At 42.9% G+C, this 16975-nt stretch overlaps 1 long non-coding RNA gene across 1 annotated transcript; it reads right to left on the bottom strand.

Moving 5' to 3' along the window:
* Nucleotides 1–1059: 1059 nt before the first annotated feature.
* Nucleotides 1060–13687, bottom strand: LOC138917321 (uncharacterized). The gene is made up of 2 exons (XR_011425145.1): nucleotides 13552–13687; nucleotides 1060–1446 (listed from the first exon to the last, which is right to left on the bottom strand). It is a non-coding gene; the product is annotated as an uncharacterized lncRNA (long non-coding RNA).
* Nucleotides 13688–16975: the final 3288 nt, after the last annotated feature.

Raw genomic sequence — 16975 nt, 5'->3', positions numbered from 1 at the left:
GGCGCATGGCTATCTTGCTGCTATCTTCTTCCTGTGTTCCCATCCCACTCTCGTAAGCAGAGCTCTCATGCTGCAGGAAAGAGTCAAAATAAACTTTGCCTTCATTTTCAGGATGAGTAAACAAACTCCCAGACATAAGCCAACTCCTGTCAGAGCACATGTGTCTTCATTCATCTGCAGGAAACAAACAACCTGGCGAAAACCACTTGGAGGTCACTGAGCGTTCCCAGGACTCTGTGTTCAGGGAGAATATCAGTATCTGCCCCAGCGCTGGTGGGCAGAATCCCTAGCTAGCTCAGCCATTCCTGGGCAGATTCTTCCCTGTGTTCAGTGTTCAGGTCTCCCCTGATCCTCTCATGGGCCCTGAGGAGACTAGGCCCTTGGAGAGTCGGTAATACTACACAATTATGGAAGGGGGAGAGTGAGAGAGGGAGAGGAGGTGGGGGCGAGGAGGAAGGAGTGGGAGTGAAAGAGAGCGGGAGGAAGGAGAGGAGGACAGGGACAGGGAGTTGGGAGGGGGACAACAATGCCTTTATGTAACCATTTAAATTAGTACAGACTAGAAATCGGACTGTACCTTAGATACTAAGATAGTGATATTGAAGAAAATTTAATAAAGGCAAACTCTTTGTGCTACTAATTTATAAAATTAGGCTTTGAGTGAATGTATGCTACTGTGAGTACCTTTTTTTATTACTGTAAAGACAGATAATAGAGAGAAAGTCTAATCTGTACAAACATATATACAGTAACAAATAAAAGCCTCTCTCCTCATCAACTCCATGGCCCTCTCTCCCTTCAGTTAGCAGGTTTTCGTTTCCTTCTGGAAAAAAAAAGAGTATACATAGATGTATATTTATATATTTTTTTACACAAAAGAGATCAAACTACACATGCTTTTTGGTAACTTACTCATTTTCACTTAATAATAAGACCTGAGTCTCTTTGGTAGCAAAACAAACAGATCTATCTCATTCTTTGAATGGCGGCCTGAGAGCCCACTGCAGGCTCGATCACTTAACCAACCCCCATGCATGGACGCTTAGGTCACTTACAGTGTTTGCCCTTGAAAACAATTTTATTTCCCGAAGTATATCTCCATGGTGAAGCCCTGACTGGAAATGGTGAGTGAATGCCTCTGTACACTTTCATTTCTGATAGATAATACCAAAAAGTGCTTTATTTATTAACAATAAACAGTTAATTAGCATTAAGACTCTTTGCATATAATTAAAAACTGAAAGTAATTTTTGCTTAACTACAGGAAGCTTTTTTCTCGCTTTGTAAAACAAGTCCAGAGACAGACAGTTCAGAGAGTCCTCAGCAGCCTAGGCTCCTTCTTTCTTTCTGCTCTGCCACACAAGGTGTGTGGCTTCCATCCCAAGGCCATCTCATGGTCCAGCAAGGTTACTGAAGCTCCACACCTCACATCTGCCTTCCAGGTGGCTGGAAAAAGAGAGGGGAGAAGAGACAAGGGACACACCTCCTAGATGAATCAGCTCCCTTTAAAGAGCCTTCCAGAAAGTCCCACATAACTTTTCTGCTCATATCTCATTGGCCAGAACTAAATCACATATCCACACCTCATGATAGGGAGGCTGGGAAATGTTTGGGCAGCAATGAAGCTGCCAAACAATTAGGGTTCAGCTTCTAAGGAAGGAAAAGAGAAGGGGGCAACTACCTCTCCCACACATCATTACTCATCTTGGTAAATTCCAGAACGCTTCTTTTTTTCAATTTTTAGCAGAAAGAGCTCGATCTATACATTTAATATAAACAAAAAAGCTCCTCTACAACTCCTACCTTCTTGTGGCTCTATTTCATCTCTCTATTAATGTGGGCATTTGGATGTCTTCATCCTAGAGCAAAAGGCGCGTTCATCTATATGAGCAGAGCAGACATGCAGCTCTGAAGTTTCTGGGACATGGCACTAGCAGCTGTCATCGCAAGGAAAGCGTTGGCTTCGTGTATAATGAGCCCCCATAAACCCATCATCCAGCTTTAACAAATACCAACCCAGAGCCAATCTTGTTTCAGCTAACTCCTTCCCACGCCCCCATATTTTTTGGAGAAAACTCCAGTCATATGATTTCATCTAGAAATATCTCAGCATATATCTCTAGAAGATAAGGACTCAAAAAACCACAATGCCATTATCACATGTAAAAATAACAATTCCTTAATACAAAAAGTCAGCGTTCAACTTTCTAAGTCACATAAACTTTTTAACAATTTGCTTGAATAAAAAATCCAAATAAGAGCCCTGCATTGCAATTGGTAGATACTTTTAAGTCTCTTTTAACTTGTAGGTTTCCAGTACAGTAACCAGAGCTCTCCATCTCTTGCTTTCTTTTAATTAAAAGAAATTTATTATGGGAGATTTAACACACATATTAAAGCCAATAGGCATTTCAATTTGCAACCATTGGTCTAATCAGTACTCAAATCTGCCCCCTTTTGTGCATCTCCACCCCTTTTCTGCTTCACCGTGCCCCCCCTCCAAACCACCACTCAGTCACCCTGGTCTGGGCCACCATCATCTCTTTAACACTCTGATGGTCTCCCGATGGGCATCCCAGGCACCCATCTATCCTCCACTTGGCACAAGTTCACTCTTGCACCCCTCTGCTTAAACAGAAAGGGTAAAATAATAAAACCATTGACAAAGAACACATGATATTTGTTTTCTGGTGTTGTTCAAAAACTTGTCTTTGAAAGCAGCTTCCAAGTGTGTCTTCCAAAAATGTTGAGTGCTTACCTGAATATATATTAGATATCAAGCGGTTCATTGAAGTATTGGGGTGACAGAATCTCCTGCCTATAGCATAGACAGGGTCATCTGGCCTTGGTGCATGCAGACTCTTTGCTAACTTTGGGGCTTTCGGAGTGTCCTGGGTCTCATCAAAGCTCAGCGTCCTGGTTCATTCTCTATCCTTTCCCACTGTAGCATAGCCTTTTCCTGATTTGGTTCCTGCCTTCTGGATTTGTCCCTGCTCACATGCCTCAGTGTCCCTGCATTTAACCTGCCTTGGTTGCTAGCTTTTACCTTCTGTTCTTAGATCCCAGCTTGGCTCCCCCTTCCCAGCTTTGGACCTACCCCCTTTCAAAACTGTCATTTCCAACAGACTCCACACACCCATTCCGCACGCACACACACAACCAAAGACCTATGCGTTCAGATAATTTTTCCTTAATTAGCCACATCAAATTATCACCGTACCTCCCACTTCCTTCTGTCCTGAAGGAAAGGACTGCCTAGTGAGACAGTGAAACAGAAAAGGGCATGCAGGATAACAATGCCCCTCCCTGAAACCTGAATGTAATCACAAATGTCTAGCCTGGCTTGGGGATCTGGTGTTTGTGCTAACAGAAATTCCCAGGATGTCGAATGATCAGAATTTACTGTATAATTAGAATTTATGCATGATGTGTATCCAAACAAACCAAACTTAGATTGGTGGCAAAGGCAAAATCTTAGTCTTGTTTCATCAGGCTTACTGGATAAATTATACTTTTAAAATCCTGGAGTTGAATCTGTGCAGTAGCCAAAGGAAGGCATGACAACAGGAGGAGCAGAGTTACTTTCAAGTTTGTTCACTCTCCCTGGTTTCTTTCCCTACTCTGATCTCAAATGTTCTTGGCTTATCTGTACAAAATGGTTTCCTAAAACAACTTTTTCTCTAGGAGTCTCTGTCTTTGCTCCCTTCAATGGAATAAACAAATATCTTCCAGTAGCTACCCCTCAGCTGAACTTTCTGCCTTCCAGAAATAGAGCTTGGCTTTAGCTAGCTAATCCTGTGTCCTGTGAACTGTCGCAGCAGGGAGGGGCGGGCTGCTGTGCCTCGGTCTTATATAAGATCCCCCATGGGAAGAGCAGTGCTCAGCAGAAGCAAGCATGCCCCAGGCAGGGCCTCACAGCTGTCCCAGGGCTCTCCAGTCCCCGCCATGTGAGCTATTGGCTGCTCAGAGTGGGTCATTTAATCTCTTGTTATTTTTACTACAGTTCTGGCTGCTATTTTACTAGGGAATCTGAAGGAACGTATGCTTCCACCTGCTCAGTCCAGATCAGGAAGGCAAGCAGCCTTTGAAGGAACAAAGGTCTTAAATGGGCCAGAGAACTAGGACTGAAAGCCAGTCCTCCCTCAAACCATTGGGAACAGCACACTTAAAGAGTTGACTGTGCTACGGGGCCCCACGGACCGGCAGTTATTTAGGCAAAGACTCTTTGAACTGGAGGGGGCCTTAGTAAGAAGAGATTGTCTAGTGCTCTAGTCAAAAGATGTTGGGATAAATGTCTGAGACATTTCCACCTGCCCATGATACTTACACGGAGAAAGGAAAGAAGGAGCTAGAAGAAGAGCTGAAATACTCACGCTTCATTTCAGACAAAAGGGTTAATACGAGGCTCTCAAAGTAATAGAAAAACTGAGATGTGGGGGTAATCTTTAGTTCTCTTTCTCCATTCTAGTCCTAACTCTCGTTTCCTTGGAAAATCAAGGGAGGTGATGCTATAGATAACATTGTAAGTGCTATATCTGGTTAATGCAGATGTAGCTGAGAAGTTAGGTGATATGACAAAATATTTTCCTCACATGAATCCATTCAGCTCTGTGCTTCGATTCATGTATCCACTTTATCTTTGGTAGGTTATTTTAAGATGTCAAAAAGGAAAAGGTCATTCACACAGACATGGAGTCTCACTGTCACAATCCTAGCCACCAGACCTTGCTAAAGGAAATTCCGATCACAGATCCTTTCCCCTGCAGGCACAGATGGCAGCTCCGAGAGCAAGATGCTCTACTGGAACTGACAACAAGGTCCTGTCACTCATTAAATTGTCTGAGCCTGTTTGGTTATTGAGCATCTTTCAGTGGACGTCTTCACCTGCACGTGTTAGAATGGCTCCTTCAATTCTTATATAATACTTAAATGTGTAGAGCTAAGACCTCCTTTTAGACACCACATTTCAGAAACAAGCCTTCAATGATTCATTGAAAAAAAAATGACAAACAGGGCTAGAATCAGTGCAGGTACATGTTTGACAACTGGCTCTACAGGGAAATAAAGCTTGATTTGTAGTGTTTTACCATTTTCCACGTGTTAATACTCCAACCTTGGCCAAGTTGAAGCTACTAACCTAGCTTCATTGAATGTGGAGTTGGGAAGAGATGCACACAATTGGCTTTTGAAGGCAAGTGCAAGCCAGTGCAAGCCAGCAAGCATCAGCGCACCACTAGCTGGAATGGTCAACAACCAATCATTTTTGTCCCCACTAGGGCATCTTACTTTTCCTAGACCAGTGCAGAATGACTGTTTTTATTTATATTTTATTATTTTGCTTATTTTATCCTCACCAAATAAGGGAGCAAATCAAGCCCTTTTTGGAGCACTGTTGCATCTTTGTGTCCTGGTCTCTTCATTGCTCACAACTGACTTGATTTTTACTCTGGGATTGTACTCAAGTCCAGACAACTTTGGGCTGAACAGCACTGCACAATGCTTGAGGTGACAATTTAGAATCCAAAAAAACCTGGGTTCAAAGTCAATTCCATCATGAAGACAAGATAGGAGATTTAGGGTTCCATGACCTCTCCTAACCTTTCTAAATCGGAGGAAAATAATAATAATATAACAAACTCATTGGGCAACTGTGAAGGTCAAATAAGCAAATGTATGCAAAAGAATTAGCTCAGCATCTGGCACATGGTGCTCCATAAATAGTAACTATGATTATCACTAATGCTATTACTTGGCCTGGTTTCTATCTCAGCATTGTCGCTGCCTCACTAGTCCATGGAGGGGAGCCCCCCTTGTGAAATGATCAAGGTGAATGGTTATTGTGTAGCACGCCAGGAGCCACAGAACAGGGCTCCCATGTGTCTCACAAGGCAAGAAAGTCCTAGGCTGGGACATCAGCGTATCAGCCCCTATAGCCCAAGCCCAGGTATTTTCTGTTTAGACGAATCATGCAACAGATATTTCCCGCAGGAAGGCCATGCCATCAATAAACAGAGGGCCTTTTGAAGTGGACACAGTAGGCTCAGAGCTTCCAAATACCCCAGCGTGAAGCCAACTGCTGGGTAGCAGCCTTCCCCTGTGTTCACGGGGGGGCCCCCAGTCCTGCTTTTTATCTGACCTGTCTCTCCTCCTTCCCCAGCCCAGCCTCCTCCCCCTTCATCCCTGTGCTGAAATTCCCCAACCCTGCTTCCTCCCCAGGCACAAGGGCAGAAGCACCTTTCAAAGCTAATCGCAATCTTTCTACTCGTGTGTCTTTGTATTGTTTTCAAACCCTTTTACTTCCTTACGTATTTTGACCTTATGAAAACCTGCTGAGCCATGCAGGGCTGATCTTATTACCCTCACTTCACACATATAAAGATATAGTGTCCCAGAGAGGCGAGTGACTTGGCCAAAGGTGAGACAGTGTTGGTGGCAGAGTTGGGCCCCCCTTGGTTTTAGGTCTCCCCTGGTACACATTTTCATTACACTACGATGCTGACCAAAAGCCAGTTTTCCCCATCAAGCCCCACGCTGGACAGCAGCCCGTTCCAATGCCTGCATTGTCAGGATGATGAATTCTATTGGCTCTCCCTGCCTGGGTCTGAACATGCTGTTCCCATACTGCGTTTGGCCAAAATATCTTTCTGAGCTCGACCAGTTCTGTGGTGATGAGAGCACAGCAGAGGCCCCTGTGCTTACCCTAAATGGACTCTTCGCCTTGTGAGTTATGTAAAGGCTCGGGAATTCTCAGAGGAAAATCCTTAAAGCACAAGAGCTGGGAAGGACCTGAGGGATGACCCAGACCAGCTTCTCACTGCACTAATGAAGAAGTCAAGGCAGAGAGCTTGAGAGACGTGGACCAAGACCCCACACTGGTTGGCCAGTGGCCAAAGGAGGCCTGGACCCCAGGTCTCCTGACTCCCTGTGCACTGCTCTTTCACCTCAGACCAAGGCTGTTTCTTGGACTCCTAATCCTCTTCTGAAGTCTTGAGATTTTCAGTTGCTTTTTAAAAAGGCAAAAAACCAGAAAAAAACAAACCAAAAAAAGAAAGCAAGGTCATAAACCCAAATATGGAAAACAAATATAAGCTGTTTTTTTCTATTTCAAGATCCCGCTGTTTCTTTATTCATTACGCTCAATGCAAAGAAAATTAAAAATGTCAACTAAGGTAAACAATATTTTATATATAAAGCACTACACCTTTAAACATTCTGTGGTATTTTTATTTAATCGTATCTGAGCTCTAATTCCTAAACAATGAGATTTCCTTTTTCAAATGAGACCAAATGTCTGAATGAGTAGCATAAACACCATGCTCAGAATGTTTTGGAATTCTCCTTAGAATCGATGGCACAGTCTTTATTTTGCATGTCTTCAGTGAAACGATCGTCTGTCTTGGTGAAATGGGATGCTTAGTGTCTTCTCTAGCAAAGGCCACAAAAAAGACTCCATTGTCCTTCTTCATGTCTCTGCTGTGGTGATTCGGAGAATGTTGACCATTTATGCAAACCTGAGTATTCTTCCAGCTGTGAGAAAGTCAATCTGTCTTGGAAAATCTGTTGTACCTCATATGGAGAGAGACTCAGAGCTGTGCTTGCTCTCATTAAGGGAGCAAATCAGTCTCCCTTTAAGATCCGATAAATAGTTCCAGTGAGGTTTGAAGGGAAGTCCCTTTCCTTCCTCCTCCTAATCTGGACTGCTTGCTGATGCCAAAATTTTCTCTTAAAAATGGTTGCATATAGAAGGGGAAGGCGGAGACTCAGTAAGGAGGGAGATTACCAAAGTTGTGACGCCTTTCATTCTGCAATGAAAGATTTTTTAAAAATTAAAGGTAAACACACGGTTGAGTAACCTAGTTGAGGGAGAGAGTCAGCCTTCAAACAAATTGTGTAAATGACCTATTTTCAAAGCCTCCCTTGTTTGGATGGTGTGGAAGGCTAGAGAAATCAGGAAGTGTGAAATACATCAAGAGAAGGAAGGATGTCCATGGAGGGTGCAGGAAGAGCCCTTCAGGGCTCTTTTTCTACCAGCTTAACCAGGACCAAGTGTAATAACGCCAGCAGAGCAGGATTTATCACATAACTCATGAAACTTCAGCTCAGCTTTCCTCAACTGCACAGGCTCCTTCTGATGCTCTCCAGCTGATTTTATGTTTATGAGTTTGTTTTCTTTTTCTTAAAAAAGGCTCCCTGGATTAAATAAATTTCAGTCCTACAAAATCTGGATGAGCCCCTGAGTGTGCCAAGTAGAGATTCTGAGTTACAGAGTCACATGTATAGGCCAGTCTGATGTGGATCCTGAATGAAGGCTTAGGGCAGCTACTTTTACTTGGGTGCAAGAAGGACCAGATCTCTATTTTCTATGAATCAACTGGATCTTCATTTGGAAGTCCCACTCTGCTGGGCTGTTAGACACACAGATGCATACACACATAGACACACATTAGCCTAAGGAAGGCTGCCCTATCCGTGCTTGAGGCACAGGAATTGCTTCCAGGACCGAGAACCCCAGAGCATGTGTCCCCATCTCCTCAGGCACATCATTCAACATCACTTCCTTGGGCTCCCGAACCATAGGAGGATCACATTCTCTTCTCTAGAGACCCACATATGTCTGTCCTCTTCCTCTCCGCTATGCGGCTTCCTCTAAGACACTCACCTCTGCTCTTTCTCATTCTTTTACAATGGTTTCTTAGCCTGCTCTACCCATAGTATGATGATTAACAAACCAAATGTTAGCTTTGTCTTCCCGTGGTGTAGAAGGCCCTGGTCAGCAAACTCCCCCAAGAAGAGAGGGGACTTTACATCAGGTCCTTTTAGTGCAGACAAAAAAGGGAGAGGGGAAAGAAAACAGAGTATTTCCATATTCAAAAAGGATGTTTCTGTAAGCCCACATGTCATCACCTGTAGCTGATCCTGCTTCCTCATGTCTCCAGTCACTGGGAGAAAAGACTGTTATAACCCAGAAGAGAAAGACCTTTCTGAATTTAGATGGGGCATAGAAGATACTGCCAAGGAAGACTATAGGCTGCCTGTAAAGGAGAACTCAGTTCTAGGCTTGATCCCAGGGCCAGCAAAAAACTCCCAGGGAGTACCAGCACTTTACATGGTTGGCCCAGCTATAAACCAGGTTTGTTTTCCAGCTTCATACTTAGTGAGTCCATATTTACAAAAGTGCTGCCAATATCATCTCAAGGGAATGTTATTACTGTGTTCCTGTGGCCTTATTTTGATTGTTTGCTTATTGTTTTTCTACTCCAGATTAATTAGAAGGTCTCTTATCAGGTGGTTTGCAGCCTGGTGTAGAATAGTATACGGCTGTACAAAAATAGCCACACAGCCCCTCCTGATGTCCAGAACTGACCAAGGAAACCCTGACCTGTTCTTGTTCCCTTGGTCAGCGGAACTGCCCCTGTCCCAAAGTTGGGAGAGGTGGCCCCATGAGTATTTACGCAGCTGGGTGTGCAGGGTTGGTTCGCCAGACTGTTCATAGTCCACTATAAAGAAAGGTGTGCTCTCTGTGTGCACCGGGGCAGGACTCCGCTGTTTCTGTTTGCTCATTTGTTTTTGGTGCACAACTTCCTGACTCACATGAATCCATTTCATGTTAATAGAACAAGCAAGTGTGTAAGGAGGTCTTGTGCTCAAAGACGTGATTAGAATCAGTTTCAGGGATGAATCAGATCTTTGGGGAAGACTGAGCCTCTCTTGGGTTCTTCCTAAGGGCTCTGTCAACTCCGTGATACAGATCTAGCTGAGTGTCTGCACTCCTGAGGATTTATAGCTTCCGGATCAGGTTTGTGGGCCAGAAACGCACCAGAACAACACTCTTGCTACTGATGTTTTAAATTCCCCTAATATTACCCAGCTTAGCGCTAAGCACACACGAGGAATTGAATAAATAGTCTTCAGCTGATTCCAGCTCTCTATATCGAGCTTGTAGCTAGCATACCTGAGAAGAGAAATCCCTCCTGAACTGACTTGCCAATTCTGGACATCGTTTCAAGCCTGCTTGAGCTTTCTATCTGTATCACTGTTTCATATCTCAGGAACCCACTGGTGCCTGACTATATTTAATCGTCTGACATTTTCAAGCCTTTAGCAACAGCACCACCAAGTTTACTCAGGATGTTTACCATCAGTTACTCATCATAACACTCCTGTAGGGCAGGTGGCTGTTAGCACTGGCATTTTATGGGCCAAGAAAACATACTTCTGATGATACACAGAGAATCTGAGGCAGAACCATGCTCGGAATTCTGGATACTCGGGGCTGTACATGACCCAAGACAAAGACCCAAAACACTACTGAGTTAGGTGGATTTTCATCATTTTATGATTGACCGATTATTCAAAGCACTACCTTCTCTAGAAAGCCTTTGTCAACCACTGCACTCCACAGTGACTCTCTTTCCCATAGCACCCCTCTCCAACCGCCTCCCAAACTCCTAACACACATTTTATTTGTTGGTCTTTAATCACATCCTCTTTATAGGATCAATCTTTTTCAATAGATTACATTACCTTCCCTCTGGAATATTACCTCCATCAGGATACCCTTGTTTATATTCCTCTACCACTTCTCACTCTGTGCTTATTCTCACATAGGGCTGAGAAGGCACGACCCTGTGGCCACCACTAGCCTGAATGCTGCTAATTGAGGACAATAAATTGATATAAAAGTGAACCAGGACGTGCTTCTCAGCTTGACCCCAAAAGGACACATAGAGAACCCCTCCCAGGGACTGCCTCCTTGGTGATCTCCTCTGACTCAAGTAGGTAACAGCCACTATCTCCCTACAGCCCTTACAGAAGTATTTCTGGGCAGATACCATCTGTGAACTGCCCTCTTGGCCTCGAAAGTTCGTGCAGAAACAGACTTCTGAGCTAACCTTGAAACGTGCATCTACAGATTGTCAGATTGCCCAGGGGAACTGGACAGCCAAGACAGGGCTGAGTAACAGCCTGCCTCCAGTGTTCAAACCAACAAGCTCAAGAGTAAATCCACCTGTCTACACAGCAAGCTTCCCATTTAACCTGATCATACAGAGAAAACCAAAAGCACGTTAACTTAAAAAAAAAAAGGAAAAATATTCAATATAAAACATTTGGGAAATGAAGAAAAGTACAAAAAGTTATAGAATTATCCATTATCTCACCACCCAGAGATAAACATCATTAACATGTTGGTGTATTTCTTTCTGGTCTTCTTTTTTCCTGTGTAAAAATATTTTTTTCAGGTGAATGAAATTATAGTTTTATTACTTGATTTTTTTCACTTTACAGTTGCATTTCATTTAGCATTTTTCACGTTATTAAAAGTTCCAAAAGCATGATGTTAATGGCATCATAATATTTCCAATCACAGAGGTACTCTGTTCACATGTCATGTTAATGTTGCTGAAGGGTGTGACTGGGAAAGCTTCCCAAATCATTCCAGTTAAGTCTTTTTTTAGGAAATAGTCAAACAGACCCTCTTCCTGTTGGACAAAGTAAATACAATTTCTCATGACAAGCCTATGCTTTTCACCTATATAAAAATGGCTAGTGTGGCTAACTCTGTTGAGGCCCCACCCCCTATTCTCCTTGACCTACTCACCTGAAGCAAGGGTAAACCTTTCCTTGCTGACAACTTCTAAAGTACCTAGTAGCCATCTCCTTCCCTGCCTGAAGGTTTTCTTCAGGATTCAAAGCCCTTAGCGGCAATCCTTCACCAATGAAGGGTGAGTTGGTGGATAAATACCCCAACTTCTTTGACCCTCCCTAGGAAAGTCCTGAGCCTCATTCTACTCAGTTCCTGGCAGGCTCCCAGGAGGACTGAGCCATAGTTACCCACAGTGGTAATCCACTTATTACTGGCTTTCCTCTCTTCCCTTTCTAACTCTTCCCACTCCTTCAGGGATGTTTTTTGGGATCCACTTTGGAACAACTAGCTAAACTCAGCCTTGCCTCCAGATCTGCTTGGAGAACCCAAACAAAAACCCACCTAAAAACTTACCTAAGAAAGAACGTAGAGGGGGGAAACTCAACATTTCACAATTGGCCAATAAATTACTACTATTAATCATGCACTGTCCATGGAAAATTCAGGTTTGCATCACTAATGTAAAAACTGTCTGAAACCTCCTTCCTTTCTGAAATATCTTGACTCCCTTCCAGCCCCTTTGAAATTTCTCTCTATGATTTTGAGTGTAAATAGAATTCCAGTCCCATTTCTTCAGTGGTCATTCTCTAGAACACACATATTATTTGTCTTTAGGGCTGTTTAGAAACAGCCCTGTCACCTTTAGTGGTTGTTCTGTGAAGAATCTGGAGACGTAGTAATTTGAAATGTCAGTGGATTTAAACAGACCTAAGTGTCTGCTAAATCCAACCAATAGGTTACTAGGCTTTGTTTATACAGCTGCGGCTTGATATAACCCTGCAGCAGCAGTGCAGGACCACATAAATAACTTACGGAGGAGTGCCTGAGGCCAATTCATGAAGCAAGAGATGTTTTAAATAAATTAGAAAGCCAGAGTCTTTGAAACCACAAACTGTTTACAAAAGAATCGAGATTCCTCTTTCTGCATAAAATAATGCAACCTTTGGCTTGCTTCTCGAACATTCTCTACTAAGAAGTGTTTTGTAGGCCAATGATTAAGGAGTCTATGGCCCTTCCCTGCTCCCCCTCTCTTTGGACCCTCATTTTCCACACTAGTATACCTTTTTCTTCTTTAGTTCTTGCTTTCATGCTACTTGGCATTTAGAGGCAGATTAAAATCTTTAGAGGCAATATTATGGTACATCTCCCATTTCCTACTGACACATAATTAAAAATTAACACAATTCTAAATCACAAAATGAGAATATAACAAAGTTCTAATATTTCTTATGATGAATATTTTGACGCTTTTTTTAAAATATCAAATATATTTCAAAAATACTTCTTGTCTTTTTTGGTATCCTAAGCACAGCCTGAGTTTGCCTATTCAGTAACCCCATCAGGGACACATCTGTGATTATGGATCAGTTTGCTGTATAGAATTATGAACTGAGAAGCTAGCTGTACTTCCAAGTCACATATTCAACTATACCTCATTTATATGCAAATAGCCAAAGAATTAAAGGCTGCCCCAAAGTTGACTCTCTGGTTAGTATTCAGACAGGTGGGGAATTTATTTTACAGAAAAGTGGCAAGTCTCATCAAGAATGGCTATTGTGATGCCAGAGTCCTATCGAACAAGGGTGTTACCAGTGAAAATCAAATTAACTTACATAGCACCAAACAAATATCCCCAGCAGTTTCTCACCACCTCCTGAAAACAAATTGACCTTAAAATAGCCACTAAAAAGGTGTGGCAGCACAGCCAATTTATTAGCACTCATGCTGGCCAAAAACCTCAGCTAGGTTTGACGTCCAGAAGATGAATGAGAGCAGACTGTCCAAACAACTGAAGTGGTCTGAGATAAAGTTCCACGTGTTAGGGCTCTTTTAGTTGACAAGGAGAAAAACCCAACTCAAACTAGCTCAAGAGAAAAAGAGAGGTGGGGAGGTTACGGTTTATGTACCTGGGAAGACCTGGGTCTTCAGGAAAGTCCAGGGAACTTCAGGCAAGGCTGAATCCAGGGGCTCAAACAGTGCCATCGGAGCAATGCTCTCTCTCCTCCCTCAGCTGTGCTTGTGGGGAAAGTTGGAGTCCAGAATGGAGCCTCTTCTGCAGAGCTCCAGTAAGTCTTGGGCTGTCCCTGTTTGGTTCAGCTTGCGTCATGTGCCCATTCCTTAGACTCAGGCTATTTTGGCCAAGGCTGGGGTTTACGCCCAGCCATTAATCTAGAGGTAGGGCTGGCCACATGCATGTGAGCTAAGAATGTGAAAGAGGTGGCTCCCCAAGGGATACTGGGCAAGCAAGAAAAGATGTCCACCGTGATGTCTTATCCCTCATTTATGTCATATGTTGATTGAAAGCAGCAACCATGTCATGCATCTTTCATGCTTAAAGCAGCTAGCATAGATCCTTATTTCTAGCAGGTGCTCATCACCACTTGTTGATCAACTGGTTGACTAGGGCAAAATAATAAAAAACCAGGGGGTTTCCTCTGCGCAAAGACCATGCATGGAAGTCTGTGAAGACAAAGGACCTCACCAAAGAGCAGAACTTACACAGGACTTTAATTAGTTTTTGTCAACACCTGCCTATCTTAGGAAGCATTTTAACTTCTAATGGGAAGCCCAAAGATGGATAGGCTGAGAGACCGGACTCCATGCAGATCTAGAGACCCAACAAACCAGAATAACATTTTTGAATGGAGAGCTTGTGGCTGGCCCTGTATATAGACATGGTGGGTAGCTACTTATACAATATTTTGACAACTTCACAAGTACTTTTAAGTCCCTAATTTCTCTCCAGCCAATCAGCCAAAGCCTGTGTGGTAGAGTATTACAGAAAAAACATTGGGATGGGTTCTAGTCACCACTCTGCTATTAATAAGATGTGTGATTTTGAGCAAATCACTTGGTCTCTCTGAACGTCAGTTGCTCATTCTATAAAGCAAGGAATTAGTTCTTTTCAAGCTCTTGCTTTCTAGAACCCATAACTTACTGAGCTCTGTAACAGAGCAACAGCTCCCAACCTGGACTGCACATTAGAAATAGTCTGAAAGCTTTAAAAATAACCCCGATGCCTAGGCCACAATGCAGACCAATTAAACAAGAGTTTCTGGTAATAGGACCCAGGAATCAATACATATTTTAAGTCTCCCAGGTGATTCCGATTTGCAGCCAAGGTTGAGAAACACTATCCTATTTCATTCTGCAGTCTTCTAGAAGAGCAAGCTAAACAGGGTGAAAAATGAGCCCTGGCAAAGTATACCTCCCAGAGACCCCATCTGCAGCCAATGTGGCCCCGCAGCTAGTGGCATCTGCTATGAGCATTTCACTCACTGCATTGGAAGTTATTGTCTTTTATTGATGCTCCTAGTGCCATCTGGCACTCAGCATATTCCAGGGCAAGTTTCCAGAATTAGAGCATTATTATTTTTGGTGTTGAATTCTTAGTACAAATGGCTTACCTAAAACCATTTCAGCCAAAGGATATTTTTCACTATTAAGAGAAGAGAAAACTTCAAGGTACTCCATGTGTTGCATAATGAACAAGGAAATGAGAGGCCACCAAGTGATGGTTTAATCATTTCCCTCCTCTTATGTAATAACACATATTTTTGTTCAATCACATGAATCATTGAGTTCGCTTTAACATCAGAATGCATTGAAAAGCAGGGGGAAATATATCCTTGGCAATTAGCTGCTTTTTAAAAGAAAAAAATCATCATCAGTTGAGCTTTCTATGGCTCAATAATACTCACCAGCATTTATGTCACTTTCAATGATAGGTTGGTCTGTTTCACTGAACCCTTTTTCTTAGGGAAAAACACTGCTATACAATTTTGAGATTCACATCCATACCTCCTGCCACAGGATCTCATGCTCCATGCAGCCTGCCTCCTACGTACAAGGGCTTACTTTCCACCTTTGTTGTTCATTCCTTCTTGTCTCTGCTTTGTGGGCCCTTATGCCCTTTCAAAGTAGCAAGACAGAAATAACTTGGGTTGAAGTTTCAGGAAGTTACCTTGTCTTCATGAAATTCCATTCATTTAAAGACGTCTAAAAATACATCTGACAGGATTAAAAGACATGACATAAATGAGATCAATGAAAAAGTGAGCCCTCTTCACTCCCCACTTTTTCCCTAAGCATTAAATCAAGGAAACATTGCAGTGATTAAATGAAAACAAAGGCCTTGGTTAACCAAAGTTAGCATCATTTATTTCCTTCAGAGAGGCTCAAACTCATGGCATCTATTTTCCTCTTTGTGCAGGATGTCCCTGGGTATAAAAAGGGGCTGTGCTTATTTTGTGGCTTCAAACCCAGTATTTCCTATTCTTCAGTATAGACTGCACTTCTTTGGAAATGCTCAAAGCCTACCTCTTCTACAGAATTCTTCCTATAGGGATTTCTCATAATAAAGTGGAGTTTGGCTTCTCGTAATTAATCACATTATCTGATAACACCAGACTCCATTCCCACATGGCAACCCTTGTTTAGGGTTGAGTAAAAGTCAACCCTTTTAGAAGGAGCTTGGGCCCCTAATTCACCATTGTCCTGCCACTCCTACTTCCCTCACTTCAGTTACCACTTCTTCTCTGGGGTCTTATACCTAGGAAACTCTCCACTGCTTTCAGGTTCCCTGAACCCCTCTGGAAGTTTTAAAGAGCTTGCATTAGTCAGGGTTTTCCATAGAAACAGAACCCCACAGGATAGATGAGGATATGTATATATGTAGATATCCTATATCTTTACATGTATACATACACATATACGGGAGAGAGAGAGATTTATTTTAAAAACTTGGCTCATGCGATTGTGGGGACTGTCAAGTGGAAAATTTGTAGAGCAGGCTGGCAGGCTGGCAATTCAAGTAAGAATTGATCTTGCAGTCTTGAGTCCAAAGTCTGGAAAGTCAGGCAAGGGTTCTATGTTACAGTCTGGGGACAGAATTTCTTCTTTTTGGGGAAACCTCAGTCTTTGCTCTTAAGACCTTCAACTGACTGGATGACGCCCACTCACACTACAGAGGGTAATCTACTTAAAGTCTACCGACTGTAAATGTTAACCACATCTCTAAGGAATACCTTCACAGCAACATCTAGACTAGTGATTGACCAAACAATTGGGCACCATAGCCTAGACAAGCTAACACATAAAATTAACCATCACAGAGCTGCAGAGAGCAGGACGCCTTTCTCAGGAAACACAATTTTAACGTACCTCTCACTTCCCCTACGACACTCCTCCTCCCTCAGCCAGGAGCTCTTTATCTCATCACAAAACCAGAGAGCCTTGTATTCCTCCAAATGTATTGATGATACCCTGAGAAATACTTGCCGCAGCACCCCTTCCCTGAGGCCATAAATACTGCAAGGCTGAGCTGTCTGA

The sequence above is a fragment of the Equus caballus genome, chromosome 14, assembly GCF_041296265.1.
Source record: "Equus caballus isolate H_3958 breed thoroughbred chromosome 14, TB-T2T, whole genome shotgun sequence".
In the NCBI taxonomy this organism is placed as follows: Eukaryota; Metazoa; Chordata; class Mammalia; order Perissodactyla; family Equidae; genus Equus; species Equus caballus.
The sequence above is the reverse complement of the archived record's forward strand: the minus strand, read 5'-3'. Positions and strand labels throughout refer to the sequence as shown.